Below are 16,781 nucleotides of genomic sequence, written 5' to 3'. Positions count from 1 at the left end.
ATCTAGAGTTCATCTATTCCTCCCATGCTACCACTCCCTATCCCACTATGAATCAGCCTCCTTATATCAAAGAAAACATCCAGCATTTGTTTTTTTGGGATTGGATAACTTTGCTTAGCATTATCTTCTCTAACTCCATCCATTTACCTGCAAATGTCATGATTTTATTCTAATTGCTGAGTAATATTCCATTGTGTATATAATCCACATTTTTTTATCCATTCATCTATTGAAGGGCATCCAGGTTGGTTCCACACTTTAGCTATTGTGAATTGTGCTGCTATAAACATTGATGTGGCTGTGTCCCTGTAGTATGCTGTTTTTAAGTCCTGTGGGTATAGACCAAGGAGAGGGATAGCTGGGTCAAATGGTGGTTCCATTCCAAATTTTCCAAGAAATCTCCATACTGCTTTCCATATTGGCTGCACCAATTTGCAGTCCCACCAGAGTGTGTGAGCATACCTTTTCCCTCACATCCTCTCCAACACTTATTGTTGTTTGTATGCATAATAGCTGCCATTCTGACTGGAGTGAGATGAAATCTTGGAGTAGTTTTGATTTGCGTTTCTCTAATTGCTAGAGATGGTGAACATTTTTTCATGTATTTGTTGATTGATTGTACATCATCTTCTGAGAAGTGTCTGTTCAGGTCCTTGGCCCATTTATTGATTGGGTTATTTGTTTTTTTGGTGTTTAGCTTTTTGAGTTCTTAATATACCCTAGTGATGAGTGCTCTATCTGGTGTGTGAGGGGTACAGATTTGCTCCCAGGATGTAGGCTCTCTGTTCACCTCACAGATTGTTTCTTTTGCTGAGAAGAAGCTTTTTAGTTTGAGTTCATCCCATTTAATGATTCTCGATTTTAATTCTTGTGCCACAGAGGTCTCATTAAGGAAGTTGGGGCCTAATCCCAGATGATGAAGATTAGGGCCTACTTTTTCTTCTATTAGACACAGGGTCTCTGGTTGTATTCCTAAGTTCTTGATCTATTTTGAGTTGAGTTTTATGCATGGTGAGAGATAGTGGTTTAATCTCATTTTGTTGCATATGGATTTCCAGTTTTCCCAGCACCATTTGTTGAAGAGGCTATCTTTTCTCCAATGTATATTCTTGGCACCTTTGTCTAATGTAAGATAATTATAATTTTGTGGGTTAGTCTCTGTGTCCTCTATTCTGTACCATTGGTCTACCAGTCTGTTTGGTGTCAATACCATGCTGTTTTTGTTGCTATTATGTTAAGGTCTGTAAACAAGTCAGGATGGCGCCTGGCATTTTGCCAGGGGGAGTGGTTTGTGAAGTAATGCCAGCGAGCCATTAAGTGTGGAGATTCCTTATTGGTTGACTGCTGTATCCATTTTATGTTAATTAGATAAGCTGTGTGGAATGTATATATACACCCCTCCTGTCCTACAAAAAACGGCTCCCCCCCCCCCCCCCCCCCCCCGGTTAGTTTGCCCAGCCAGCCGGGCTGTGGCACTATTACTCTGTAGTATAGTTTAAGGCCTGGTATAGTGATGTCACTTGCTTCACTCTTACTGCTAAGGATTGCTTTAGCTATTCTGGGTCTCTCTCTGTTACTCTTAGAGATCTAGCCTAATATCTAGCCTCATCTGACACCTACCCTCCTCTTCAACCTCATTCATTTTATCTGTTCCACACTAGGCTCTGGTGACCAGGCTTCTCATTTTGTCCTTGAACATATCAAACTCTTTTCTTTAAAAAAAAATTTAAATTTGTTCTTTTTATATATTCATGAGAGTAGAGGGTATTTTGATATATTATACGTACATGGAATATCACTTATTCTAATTAGGATCCACTTCTTGTGGTTGTACATGATGTGGAGTTTCACTAGCGGTGTATTCTTACACAAACATAGGGAAGTTATATCTGATTCATTATACTGTCTTTCCTTTTCTCATCTCCTTTCCCTTCCCTTTTCAAACTCTTTTTTACCTTTGAACCTTTAGATTATTGTTACTTTACCCCAACTTTTATCTAAGCCCACAGTGACCCTCGACTGCTTATATCTTTTACTTCCTGCCTCATTTTCATATGTCAGGTTGTACCTCAACAGTCATCTTGGTAAGACCTTAACTGACCTTTCTCTCCTATTTACTTCTTGCCACCCTATTTATTTTCATCACACAGTGAGTCTGTACCCTTCTTGTTTACTTGTTCATTTTCCTACTTCTCCTTTAGAACATAAACTCCTTCAGTGCACAGACTAGTGGCTGGTATGTAGTAGCTTCTCAATAAACATTTGTTGAATGAATTAATATTTACATAGCAAAAGACTTTCTGTAAATAAATGAGAAAATACAAATGTCAAGCCAAAAAATACTTGTAATATATAAGCAATATATAACATCTAAAGGGTTAATATTGGTACACATATATAGAGCTGCTATATATTAACAAACAAAAAGAGTAACAACCAAATTAATTAAATGTGCACAAAGGATGTGAATGGAAAATTTATGTAAGAAGGGGTATAAGTATCCTATACATATGATAATATTTTCAAACTACTACTAATAAAAATAGAATTTTAAAAATTTGACATTTATTCTATTAGATTGGAAAATATAGATAAAAATTTTAATACCCAGTATCAATATTCTCATATACTTTTTATCAAAGTGTAGATTGGTAAATCTTTCTGCATGGCAATTTGATATCATTTAAACATAATTATTATGTATCTTTTGATCTAGCATCTCCACTTTCAGAAATTTTTCCTATAAAACAAATGTCTGTGCAGATCCAGGGTTTTTTTTTCCTTTAATTGTGTGCCTCAATAAGAGACTGGTTAGTTATATTATGGCAATGTATACAATATAGTGGTGTGATAATATTATGAAGCACTTTTATATTTTAGTGGCTTGTAAGACTGCAGAATATGATGTTGAACTTATTCTTTGTGCTTTTTCTTCTTTTCAACTTTCTGAACTTCCTGACTCTTTTCGCAGTCATTCGGAGCCATCTACATGGTTTGGATGCAAATTGACTTAGTTATAACAAGAATTAAAAGGGAAATATACTAATATACATACACACACACACACATATATGTATATATACACTATCCTGTTATATAAAAGCTAATATACTTTTAATGTTTTGATTTTGTTTTTTCTTTGAGTCTGTGGAGAAACAAGAGGAAAGTCCCTCTGGAAAGCAAAACTTTGAGTTCATGGCAATACAAAGCTCACAAAGGAAAGAGAAGGGGAAAGGATCCTGTCTATCTACTCAACTCCTAGCCCTGAGAAGAGATGAGATTAGAGTCACTTGGGCAGGAGAGTCTGTGTATAGCTAGGTATGAAGGGCAAGTTGTTGGAGGTGGTCATAAATTAGAGACCAACAGAGTATACCTAGGGCAATATGGATAATAGGAGAGAATCACATTGAAGACATCAAGTACTCTATTGGTGAGGACTGTGAGGGAGACAAAAGTTTTATCAATACTAGCAAACTAGTTGTGAGAGTGTGTCTATGCCAAGGAGCCTTGGTTTCCTTTTTTTTTTTTTTTTCTTCTGTCTTCGATTTGAGTAATACATTTTATTTAACCCAAAATATTCAAAATATAATTGCTGCAACATATAAGTTTTATTGAAATATTTAATGTAATTATCAATCAAAATCCAGTATTTATTTTATACTTACAGCACATTTCATTCAAATTATTCACATTTGAAGCACTTAATAGCCCTGGTGGCTCTTGGCTACAGTGTTAGACAGCCATCTTGATCTTAGTTTCTATCCTCACATCAACTTTATAATTTCTTTTCTGGTTGGTTCAGAAAGTGGATAGGAAAAGGAGAAGGAGAAGAAGAAGAAGAAAAACAAAAAATAAAGAATATGGCACTTTTCCACCTAAATCACAGCTACTCATTACTCAGCTATTTGTACTTGGACATAAAGAAGATGGGGTATGGAGAAACTGGAATAAATCAACCTCTTCCTAAAAGTACATTCAGTATATTCTCTCTGCATTTGTCTTCCATTCCAAGAGGAAAAAAAAAATCTGTACTGGATGGATCATTTTCTTCTCAGTCCCCCAACTCCCTGCTTAGTTTTTTTTTTTCTTTCCTTTTTTTTTTTTAACTTCAATTAACTTGGAAAGTATATTTCTTTTTCATTTTTTGTTTGCCACCCTTACATTTTTAAGGTCAAGGATGAAGGTTGTGGTAGAGTTTATAATGAAGGCTGAAGTTAAAAGCTCTTCCTTTAATGTGAACTTAAAGCCATAGAAATGACAATGGTTTTTATTTAGCACTCAATCCTTTATATAATTACACAGTAATTTCTTTGCTCATTATTGCATTTTATAAAAGAAATTACAAGAATGTAAAGTTACAGGCCAATTTCTTTTATAAACATAGATGGAAATAAAACCTAATTAATTATTTGCCTCTAACAATTAATAATAATTTATTTCAGGAATTTGTGGTAGATTTAACAATGGAAATAAATCAATGTACTTGTCCCTGATAACAGTAAAAATGACACACAGTTATCGCAATAATTATAGGAAATCTGTTGAATTCATATTTCATTCAATACAAAAACTTGCAGCCAATTAATAGAAAAAAATTCTTAGATTTGGTCCATGCATCAATGAAAAAAATTTCCATCTAATGCCATGTATGCTTGATGATAAAATGTTGAAAGCTCCCCCATCCTACTTTAACATCTGTCAAGGATGTTCACCATTATTATCATGTGACTACCCTACTATTGAGTGAATGAATGTTCAACAGAAAAGGAGTGAGAACACAAAAGAGATCAGAAAGGAGACTCAAATGCAGATAAGCCACAGGGTGAAGGCTATTACTTAACTGTTGGTAGGGGCCACAGGATGTCAAAAAACTTAGGGGATGTAGGGTCCTTGGGACTATACTTTGTAAGGATTAAAGTATGGACAAATGGCAGTAGAAAAGTAATATGTAGAGAAAGTGTAGATAGGCAAGTCATGATTCATGACATTATAAAATAAGACAGCATTATCCTAGTCTAAAAAATCCCAATGTGGCAAGTGGGCACAGTCCTAGAGAGGAGTAGGAAAATGGAAGACTCTTCACAGGTTCTCTCTTCACATTTATGCTGCAACCCAATCACCCAATATCCATTCTGTGGTGGTATCTGGAATAAGCATTCTGGTTTTTAGCAAACTGGCTTGAAAGAAAAGGTAGGTCCCATGGAATTATTGTACACTCCTCAGTATCCAGGTAGTCTTACTGGTCACATTTACCTCTCAGTAGTATTTTCCTAAGGAGAAGAGCTAAGAGCCCAGGACACTACAGTCACAATGTTCTTCCAAACCAGAAGGTCCAGATAGCTTAGTACCCATGAATCCCACCTGTCTCCAATTTTTAGACAGGACAAGATTTAAATTAGCCATATGGGGATTCAGAGTCATGTCTACCCAGTAGCTCTGCACATCTGTGGAATCTCAAAACATCTGTAGCATCTTTTTTCAGATCTTGGACTTGAAACATACTTCTCAGCTTGGTCAGGAGAATTTGGGGCTTCCTCAGGGTCCAGAACTTACTCCTTTCCATGACATTACTTACAACCTGCAGCAGATCCACTATTGAGCTTTGGCATCAACTCTCCAGATCGAAATTAGCTCTCCCAGTGACTGGCTCTGGTGGATTAGCTCACCCTCAGCTTTCTCTATAATACTCAGATCCTTCCTCTCTTCCTTCTCTAACTTCGTTACTTCCTACTCCTCCTCTTTGTTTAGGATACTTTGCAGCTGATTAAACTCTGTCTCAATCCTGTGTCTCTCAGGCTCCATCTGATTCTTCCAAGATGCCCTCTTCTCTCTGATAATAGCTCTTAGCCTCTCAGTTTCCTGCTGCTCTTTCCTCAACTTCTTCAGAGACTTCTGGAACATTTCCTGATACTCCTGGGTGACCTCCTCCATGAGAAATGTATGGTAACCGCAGTGTTCCTGAGAATGTTCACAAAACCAGCAAATTAGTTTCCCATCCTCTTTATAGAAGAGCTGGAGCTTCTCTCCATGGTGTGCACAAAGAATTATCTTCAGCTGCTTTCCTAGGTACAACACCACTTCTGAGTTATGTCATTTTTTACCTGAGAGAAAAAAAAATGTTGCTTTAAGATCTACCTGTGATTCTCACTGCTCCTGATCCAGAATTAGGCCCTAAGACTTTCTGGGCCCTATCCAAACTATCCTTGTGTATATTCTCCTTGGCAATAGCCCAAGTCTCTGGTAAGTCTCCCAAGGCAGAGTTATGGTGGTGGCATAGTAGAAAAAGTCCTGTTATTAATTCTCTGGTGGGACCAGACACTGGTAGAAAAGTCTACTTTTGTGATTAATAGATACATATGGATATAGATTAGATAAATAGGTAGATACAGGTATAGATATGTATACTAAACTGCTAACAGTGAATGAGATAAAATTGAAAGATTTTATTTTTCTATTATATATATATATTTCTGTATTGTTTGAAGTTTTAAATAAGAAACATACATAAATTTCATAATAAAAATGCTCTCATAAAAATAGAAAAATCTACTAGATAATACAAATGATACATTTTATCTGATTTGTAGATAAGGAGAATAAATTAGGCATTCCTTCAGAAGCACTTAATGTCTGCAGCAATTATTTATTAATGTCCAGAATGTTCAGTCACTTGGGGGCAGAACTTTAAAACCAAGCAGAGTACAGTGGGAAACAATTATCTACTCCAAAAGATATTTACCAAATATATATCAGCACAGTTCTCTCAGGTCCCCATCCTTAAGTTCTTTATATTTGTGGCTATATTTTTCTTATATGTTGTTTTAGTTAGATTTTTCACTGCTGTGACCAAAATACCCAAAAAGAACAATTTTAGAGAAGGAAATGTTTATCTGGGGGCTCATGGTTTCAGAGGTCTCAGTCCATAGACAGCCACTCCATTCCTTGGGGCTCAAGGTGAGGCAGAACATCATGGTGGAAGAGTATGGCAGAAGGAACTGGCTCACATGATTAACAGAAAGCAGAGAGAGAGCCTCCACTCTCCAGATCAAAAATATATACCCAAAGGCATGCCTTCAATGACCCACCTTCTCCAGCCACACACTATCTGCCTTCAGTTACCACTCAGTTAATACTATCAGGCGATTAATTCACTGATTGTGTTAAGGTTCTCATAACCTAATAATTTCACCTCTAAACCTTCTTGCATTGTCTTGCACATGAGCTTTGGGGAGATACCTCATATCTAAGCCATAATACACGTTTTTTTATAGTGCTCAGGTGGGGGACTTCTGCTTATACCCTTGAAAAATGTCTCCTACACGATTCACCTTCTTTCCATAAACAACTAGAAAAATGTGCAAATATATGATGCAAATTTTTTCTGACAATGGGCAACAGGTTAAGCAGGATTTTGAGCCTTGAGAGGAGTGACATAAATGAGGAGAGCTTTATAATCTTGATTTCCTGCTGGAGACATCTTCTGGACAGTGAGAACAGGGAGAGGGAATACTCACTGAGTTGAGGAGACAGAGATCAGGATTAAGGGAGCACAGTGCAACTAGAACTTGTGAGGCAGACTATTGGAGAGAAGAGAATATACAGAGAAATGGCTCCAGAAATCTGCACAGGATTCTCTCTTAGTCTTTGGCTGAAACCAATCTGTTAGATTGATACTCTTTCAGGTTGGTCAAGGAACAACTGTACCAAAAGAACAAGTACCCAGTAGATGTAAGCTAGTTTCAACACAGGTCTGGGGATAATTTTAGTTCCAACTGACCAGAGGAGAGAGATGGGGTTGAATGTCTATGGCATTTGGTAGAGATCTCAGAAGATCAGACCTTAGTACTAGGGCTAAAAAAAGGCTTAACTACAAGCTCCATAAGCATTAAGATGAAGTCCTGTGGTTTTTAAAGGAACACTATAAATTCTAGCCATTGACAACATAAAATTCACAATATCTGCCACTCAGTAAAATAATTGTTATATATGAAAAGAAGCAGAAAATGTGGCCCATAAGCAGAAGGAAAACAGATCCTGAAATGAAACTTGATGGAATTTGCCAACATAGACACTGAAAGAGCTACATACATTTCACAGCACTTATAGAAGTAAAAAACAAAATTAAAAAAAAAAAACCAGAAACACAATGAGAAGAGAAATGCAAGATGTAAAAAAGACCACACAGAACTTAACAACAGTGAAAATACAATATCCGAATGAAAATTTCCTTATGTGGGATTGATAGCCTTAGACACTGCAGAAGAAAAGATCAGTGACCTTGAAGACATAGCAATAAAAGCTTTGCAAACTGAAGCACAGAGCAAGGGAAAAACACTGAAGTTTTTTTTTTTTTTTTTTTTAAAGGAGCCTCAGTAACCATATCAAATAGTCTAACTTCCCAGTAATTGGAGTGCTAGAAAACCCCAGGGAGAAGAAAAAAATATTTGATGAAATAGCAGCCAAACATTTTCTAAATGTGATGAAAACTACAAATATACACATCAAGGATGCTCAAAAAACTCAAAGCAGGATAAATGAAGTGGCCATTTGTTTGTGTTATTGTTCCCTGAAAGCTGACATATGAAAGGGCTTTTATTCTGATTCTTTAGTTCTATATTTTATATCTGATTCTTTAGTTCTATATTCTCTCTCTCTCTCTCTCTCTCTCTCTCTCTATATATATATATATATATATATATATATATATATATTTAGTTCTATATTTCCTTGTTCTGGCTCCCTGATCTAGTATCTTTTCTGATTTCTTAAAACTGATTGCCATATGGACCAAAGGAATGAAAATGTCCACATTGACAAAGGGAAAGAGATGAAAATTAGCAAAACTCCACTTTGTCTACCCTGGATCTCTCCACTCAGGTAGGAGGTCTCTATAATATCTACCTATCATTATGGTGTTGGACTTGGGTGCCTCAAATAAGTCCTTAGTAATGACTTTCTCTTATTAGGTTTCTTTCATAGGGTGCCTCCTAAGATTGCTACTCTAATTTTATTGAAAAAAAATTTAAAACCTGGGTATTGAACCCAAGGGTGTTTTTTTTTCCAGTGATACACATCCCCAGCCCTTTCTATTTTTTCTTTTGAGACAGGGTCTCACTAAATTGCTTAGGGTCTTGAATGGCTTCAAACTCCCATGTTGCTGGGATTATGGCATACACCACTGTGGAATACTTGAATAATAAGAACTGCGAGCTGGACAAGGTGGCACAGACCAGCTACTCCAGGAGGCTAAGTCTGGAGAATCTCAAGTTCAAGGCTAGCCTCAGCAATTTAGTGAGATTCTATCTCAAAATTTTAAAGAGGGCTAGGGATATGGTTCAGTGATCGAGTGCTTGCCTGGCATGCATGAGGCCCTGAGTTCAATCCCTAGTACTGAAAATAATTATAATACTAAAATAATAATAATAATAATAATAATAATAATAATAACAATAATAATAATAATAATAATAATAATAATAAAATTTATGTCTATTCCTTTAGTGTCTATTTTGTGCCTTGTTATATAAGTCAGTCAATGGGTATAGCCTTATGGATTGATTAGACCAATTATCTTCAGATTCTAACATGCATCAGAATCATGTAGAAAGCTGATAAATCAGATTGCTGAACTCCATCCCCAACGTTTATGATTTATTACATCTGAGATGAGGCTGATGATTTGTATTTCTAACAAGTTCCCAGGTGATGCTGATGTTGCTTATACTCCAATTACAAAGTGACAATTACTGTATTAGACTATATTTGTGAAATTCCAACTATTGTGAAATCCTGCATGTCTCAAGCCTCTATTTCTACCTCTTCCATATAGAGATTAATTTCTCTCCAAATAATAGCTCTTATTTCTAACATGCATTTAATATTCCTTCTATATATCTTAATGAAATTTATCATAGTCTTTCTGTTGTGAAAGTTTTTTATTTGATGTGTTGATCTTGAATACTAGATTGTTTTTGAAGTTAGAAGTCCATTTTGAAGCCATATACATGAGTGGTCAGTGCTCAGCAAATGGGTGTTGATAGAAACAGTGAACATGCATGGCAGAGAATCACTGCAAAACTAGTTTTCAAAAGCCAGACTAATTAACAAATTGATATTTTTCCAAATATGTACCATGATGTGTGTATTCCTATGTAGAGAAATTGCTTACTATAAAATAACAACTTGGTGGTGGAAATGGATACAGAACTGAAAAAAAAATCTGTTTCTGCTAATTTGTATGCACCAGGTCAAAGAAGTGTTAGATAGAATTTGTGTCCTTGAATTAAGAAGAATAACTTAAACAAGAGTTGTCTAATTATTCTTCACTTTTAGTCCTAATTATTATCAGTGGCACATTCTAACTGCTGGGAAAGGTCAAATATTTCCCCAACAACTCCATCTTTTGGAAGTAACAACTCTCTAACAAGGGTAAAGAACACATAATTCTTAAGAGAGAGTTTTTTTGGTGTGAGAAACAAAGTAAAGTTTAAGGTTCAGGTGTATTCACATGAAAGGGATGTGGGAAGATGAACCCTTTCCAAGTTGAGAGCCCCCATACTTTTGTTCCTGTAAATCCAAATAAACACATAAGGTCAGTGTCTAAAGGCACAGGAGGCAGTTTCAGCAACCACTTTAAGATTGTCAGGGCAGATTTTCGCTTTACCTGTTCTCTCTCACTATCAGAGTGAGGGCAAAGGAAAGGGTTGGGTCAAGGAATAGTATCTAGAAAAATGACTCTAAACTCTCTTTGCTTCCTAAGAGTTGGATAAATAGAGCCATCTTCATTCATACATTATCCAGCTCAATTTAACCTGAGACTATAGAAAGATTTGAGACCATAGCTCTAGCTAGAAGGCAGCGTTCACTTGGCAGTGTCTCCTCTGTGCTATATATTCTCCTCAGGAATCTGCTACAGGACAAGCAGCATGATAGAATCTAAAGATTCAAAAATTTGGGATCCCAGCCACCTCACTTCCCATGTGCTGTAACTAACATATGTGTCCTGTGATATATTCAATTATATATAGGGATGAAGTCTGTTTCATGCAAAGTATCTGATTATAAACAATTCAATAGATGAAGTCTGTTTCATGAAAAGTATCTGATTATAAACAATTCAATAGATAAATAGAAAATGAAATAATATCATGTTTTTCATTGAACATGCAAAATGTTGTGAGGAATTTCATGGTCATGCTATTTCTGTTCCAAAATCTGAGTTTTGCAACAGATATTATAAATATCACAGTAACGAGCTGGATCGTTTTTCCTGGTATATTGTTTTCTCTATTATTGTATTTTCCTGGAAGACATAGCTCTTCTTCTCTTTCTCCATCTTTTACATTTATTTTTCACATAGCTCCTCACAAAAGTCTCCTCTTCATTTCTGCAAAGTTCTCTACCAGTCAACATTTTGGTATTACGAAGAGTTACTTTATTATTAGTGCCAGTTTATCAATAAAACCATTTTCATGAGCAAGTCTAAATGATCCTGTATTATTGTAAAAGAGCACAGTTGGAATAAATTATAATTATATTTCTTTTATGCTGAAATGAAAGGTCATTTCCTCAGGTCTTTACTCACACTGAACTATTAAATGTGTATTCTAATAAGCTACATTCAACTTTTTTAATACACCATCTTTATTGGTTTCTTTCTATCCTCCATTTCATTTACTGATCTGCATTTCTGTTTATGCCAGCATCCTCTAATAATGCTATGACTTGCTCAGCAAAATCCTACCACTTTTGGCGACTGACCAAGCTTACACAATGTGCTCTCACATAAAAGCTTCCTCATTGCGAACTGCTATCTGAACTATTTTGGTAGGGATTTTATAATGCTGCTTTGTAATTAAATGAATGAAAATTAAGGATCCAATTTCAAATTAGCTTGTACAAAGTCATTATCTGTCATTCTGACCAGAAAAGCAGTAGGCTCTATATCATTTGAATAATATGCTAGTGGGAAAGGCATGTCACTTATCCTAAGTCTTAATATCATATTCATATTTGAACATAGTCTAATTATATTTAATAAAATGTAGGGATATATAAAAAGCACAAATCACTTATGAAGATTCATTTCTTAAACTAAGATAGCATCTACAGGATTCTATGTAATTTACTAAATAAAAATACTACTCTAATTTACTAAATAAAGCATTTGGAATGAGCTCATCATCATGTATATTTGAGGGAAACGTATTTCTGAAGATTTAAAAATGTTTAGTGATGAACTTAGAGTTTTTTAAATTGCAAAAATTCAAGTGTGCTTGTTTTATGATTTTTTCTAATAAAAATACCAAAAAGCAATTAATCTCTCATGGATATAAAAATAAAAATGAATCATTTTCCTAAAGCAGACTACTCTGATGTGATGTGAGACCCAAAACACATTCTCTGATAAGCTCGATGAAATCATATAGTACCTTCTTTTGAATAGGATTTATTAAGCATAAATTAAAATCACTGTTAGACATTTTCCCAAATGTTGATTTTGAAAACCCATGAATATATACGATAAATATTGAATAGTGTTTAGTTTTTCACTAACAAAATAGCAGTGCCTGCATTAGCACTGGATCATAAATTCAGAAGTGGATCCTTTTGCCATTGGCACATGCAAGCATGCACGCACACGCACATGCCCGCGCACACACACACACACATACACACACAGAACTTCTTGACAACTGCAAGGGATTCACTAGTGATCAGTCGCTGGTATCAGAAGTAGCAGATAGTTAAGGGAGTACTAGTAAATCCTCTCTCCCACAACACTGTCTTCTGGCAATTGGAATTTTATCCCACAAGAATGAGAAATAAGCAAATACATCAAACTCTAATGAGTAAAATTAATACTTGGAGTGGCTCTGTCTCTCTGTCATCTGGTCCTGCTGATCATGTCTATAAATGGGAAGTATGTCTATCTACACTTTAAATCTAGGAAGTTATGTGATTCTATGGACTTGGACATGCTCACTTCTGCTTTAAAGCAGGTTTTTTGGGGGCTATTTAACAATGCCCATGATTAGAATATTGTAATTTGGATATATTATTGTATTCCAAACACAGAAAAATTCTTAATCAGCTTGTAATACAAATACATGTGGAATCTTTCTCTTAACTACCTGAATTTAGAACTCAAGTGAATCTATTTTCTTTTAAAAATTACAATTTTATGTTAGAAAATAGGAGAAAAGAACACAACTAAGCAATTATAGAATCCATCAAAGTCAACACATTTCTATTATAGAATCTGTAGGCTTAAATATGGGTCTCCCTGTTAGATAAGTTTTACAGTCCTTACTAAGCCTCTTTTCCCATACTATGCAATATGATTAAATCATTCAGAGAAAGTTTCTCTCTCTGGTGGTTTGACTTCTTCCCTCAAAACAGATGGAAAAGACTTTAAAAAATTATTAATTTCTACATTTGCTGTACTTCAGGTCAATTTGATATAAATTCACATTTGTGAATAAAGTAAAACAAGAAAATATGGATGTAGTGTATATCCTTCTCATTTTAATACATAACTTTGTTGACCTAAAATCCAACTTTCATGTGTAAAAAGAGCACATATTGAATTTGATATGATTACAGGGAAAATGCTGACATTTTGTGGTTTATTTTTTTTAAAATGAACATGTTATTTAGGAAATAACCTCTTCCTGTGTTATATAAATGCTAATATGACTCCAACACTAATTTAAAATTAGAGTGAAAAGTCTATTATAATGAATTCATCCTACATTTCATAACTTGACAAATTTTCCTAAAACATGGCTTCTATTTTGTCACCCCTTTAGGAAATGGACATATACTTGGTTTACTACCACATTAAATCTAAACTTCCCTTCCAGGTTTCTGAGACTTTTCAAAACCAGACCTTTCTTTCTCTAACGTTATCTCCAACTTATTTTGAAATGCACTTTTTCTGTCAGATGTCAGGCAAAGGTTTTAAGATAAAGAAGGAAAGAATTGGAAAGTCTTGAGAAAACTGTCCTGAGAAGAAGTAGACAAATAGTTTCCACTCTCAGACATATGACAGAGCTGTCTGATTTCCAATAGCTGATGCCTGTTTTCTAGACTTTGGCCATTACTCATTAGACTTATGGATTTTCTTTATGACTTCTTTCCTTACCACCTTTACTAACATCTATGACATGGACTCCTACTAGGAATATGTCTCTCATTCAAGACTTTCAATTACTGACCATGAATGTGTTCTGGTTTCCTAGCCCCTCCCACTGTTGCAGCTCAACCAAACAATTTGGATTTCTTATGGTCCTACTTCATACACAATGCACATTCTTAACTCAAAATATTGCAAGTTTTTGCTTGTACTAATCCTCATCCTGGAATAACCTCAATTAGCTCCAGTTCCTAGCTAGTCCTCAAAAACCAGTTCAATTTCTACCACCAGCATTAAATCTTCTGTAGCTGCTCCAGCTCACTGTGTTTCTCCTTGCCTCCACCCAAATTCCTTTGACACATATAGTTTGTATCTCAACCATTCATTTCTTCTTTCAACAAGATTTTTTTAGGGTTTTCTATATGCTGGACACTCTTACAACAGTGTAAGTCTGTGCCTTAGAATTTACAGTTTAATGGAGAAGACAGACAAATGATGATATGATTCAATAAGTGTTATTATAGAGAGAAATGAGAGTGAAATGATGTATCAAGGGTTGAAGTTGGAAGAGGAGTGAAGGGAAGATAAAAGAAGAATGATGTTAGATAGAAAAGTATAGAGAGAAATTATACTCCATGTATGTATAATATGTCAAAATACGCTGCTACTTCCATGTATATCTAAATAGAACAACAACAAAAATTATAGAGATGTCAAGGTACTAGACATCTGCAAGGTCACAGATCCAACCAAGTGGAAGTAATGGTAACAATCCTTTTCTCTTTTCTCTCACTTTGCCTGTTTCAACAGCATCATGCCCCAGTAAGAAAGATCCAGTGAGAATCAGGGAGTTTTAGCAAGATGTTGAGAAAATTACCATGAGGAAAGAATAGTCTTTTCAAGAATAGGTGGTGGGACAAGTAGGTACCTACATGGAAAATAATGAAGTTGGACCCCCACTTCACATTAAATATAAAAATCAGCTCAAAATATACAAAAGATCATTGTGAGAATGAAAACTGTAAAAATTCTTAGAAGAAAGATATGCATACATATTCCCTGACCTTGGATTAGCAATGGTGTCTAGGCTAAGCTACTAAAATACACAAGCAACAAAAGAAAAAATATGTGTCTTGGACATCATTCAAATAAAATATATATATATTTCAAAGGACACCATTAACAAAGTGAAGACAACCCACAGAAGGGAGAAAGTTTTTACAAATCACATATTTGACAAAGACATGCTGACAAAACTGTGGGAACCTGGTACCTTGGAACTACTCTGGACATCCTGGATCCAGGCTGATAGGAGCAGGTGGTCACTGGCCTTTGGCAGGGCCTTTACCTGGTGGGTTCCCTAGGAAAAGCTGTTTGGAGAAACTTTTCAGCTTGGGGACCAGACATTGTTTATCTAGTAGTCCACATGAGGACTGTAGTTTCATGGGATGATTGGTATTTCTTCTGTTGGGCATTTATCCAGGTGGTTTAGTTTCCAGTCAGCTCTCTTTAGCTTGAACACCTTGATCTGGCAGCTCATTGAGTGCACATGTTCCCGTGTACTCTCTGTTCTTCTACTACTTACAACTGTTGATCTATACTTGAAGGGCACACCCTTCTAGTCCCGTGCTTCCCCGTCGTGAATTCTCTATTGATACAATGCACCTGAATGAATGCAAACTCTCCCTGCAGGAACCCACATAAGCTAGACTGCTTTCAGCTGCGTGGTAGTGGCCCTGGCACCCAAGATACCACAGAGAGTAGAACATCAATGTTGGAGGTGTATTCCTGGGCGTGATGCCCCACCAGCCCTCTGGTTCCTGGCACTCAGTGTTTTGCAGCTGCCAGTTGAGGAAAATCTGGAAGAGGATGCTCTTGCTGTATTTTGTGTTCACATCTTGAAAGTCTCCCATTTCTGGTTCTCCAGTAGTCGGATTTCCTAAGACTGACCTTGGTTGAGGTAGGTAAGGATCTCTTCATGCAATTTTATAGCTGGGGACTTAGCAGCACACATGGACTTCAAAGGCATCAGGCAGGCCTCCTTCTCAGGGACAACACAGGTGGAGGGGACTGGGGAGGCACTTCTCCTGCTTGAAAATGGGCATCACACACTGAGAGCTGCCATAACAGCTCAAGTGTAAAACCAATAGCTTTTTTGTTTTGAACAACCAACAATAAAAAAAAAAAAGAAAAAAGAAAATCTCATATAAGCCAGTAATTTTCAGGTTTCTCCTAGAAAGAGCAGAATGTAATTTCTAATTCATATTTTCCTAATGTTACACTTGCCCTATTTTCAGGGATCTTATCTATTATTATCTCTGGTTCTTATTGAGGGTACCTGTCCTTCTATTTGCATCACTCTCTCTGACTGTTTGAATTTGTTATTTCCTCATGAATCAGTCTTGTCTCCTGATCCTTGCTTATCTCCAGTTTGATACATCTTACCTTCAGCAGAAACTTATCACATTTGATAGAGGTTAGAGTTGAGAATAAGACAATTAATCTAACATGCTTCCCAACTAATGTAAATTTAGCAACTTGATTCTCTCAGCATGTTTTCTGTGTCCACTTTTCTCAATACCAACTTCAGATGGCCTTGCCAGCTCAATTTTCAGGTGAAAGTGAAAGAACTACTAGTATATAG

At 35.9% G+C, this 16,781-nt stretch overlaps 1 pseudogene; it reads right to left on the bottom strand.

The window, feature by feature from the left end:
• Window positions 1–4,896: 4,896 nt before the first annotated feature.
• Window positions 4,897–16,050, bottom strand: LOC113190809 (tripartite motif-containing protein 6 pseudogene; annotated as a pseudogene).
• Window positions 16,051–16,781: the final 731 nt, after the last annotated feature.

This window comes from Urocitellus parryii, chromosome X (genome assembly GCF_045843805.1).
Source record: "Urocitellus parryii isolate mUroPar1 chromosome X, mUroPar1.hap1, whole genome shotgun sequence".
Taxonomy (NCBI): domain Eukaryota; kingdom Metazoa; phylum Chordata; class Mammalia; order Rodentia; family Sciuridae; genus Urocitellus; species Urocitellus parryii.
The sequence above is the reverse complement of the archived record's forward strand: the minus strand, read 5'-3'. Positions and strand labels throughout refer to the sequence as shown.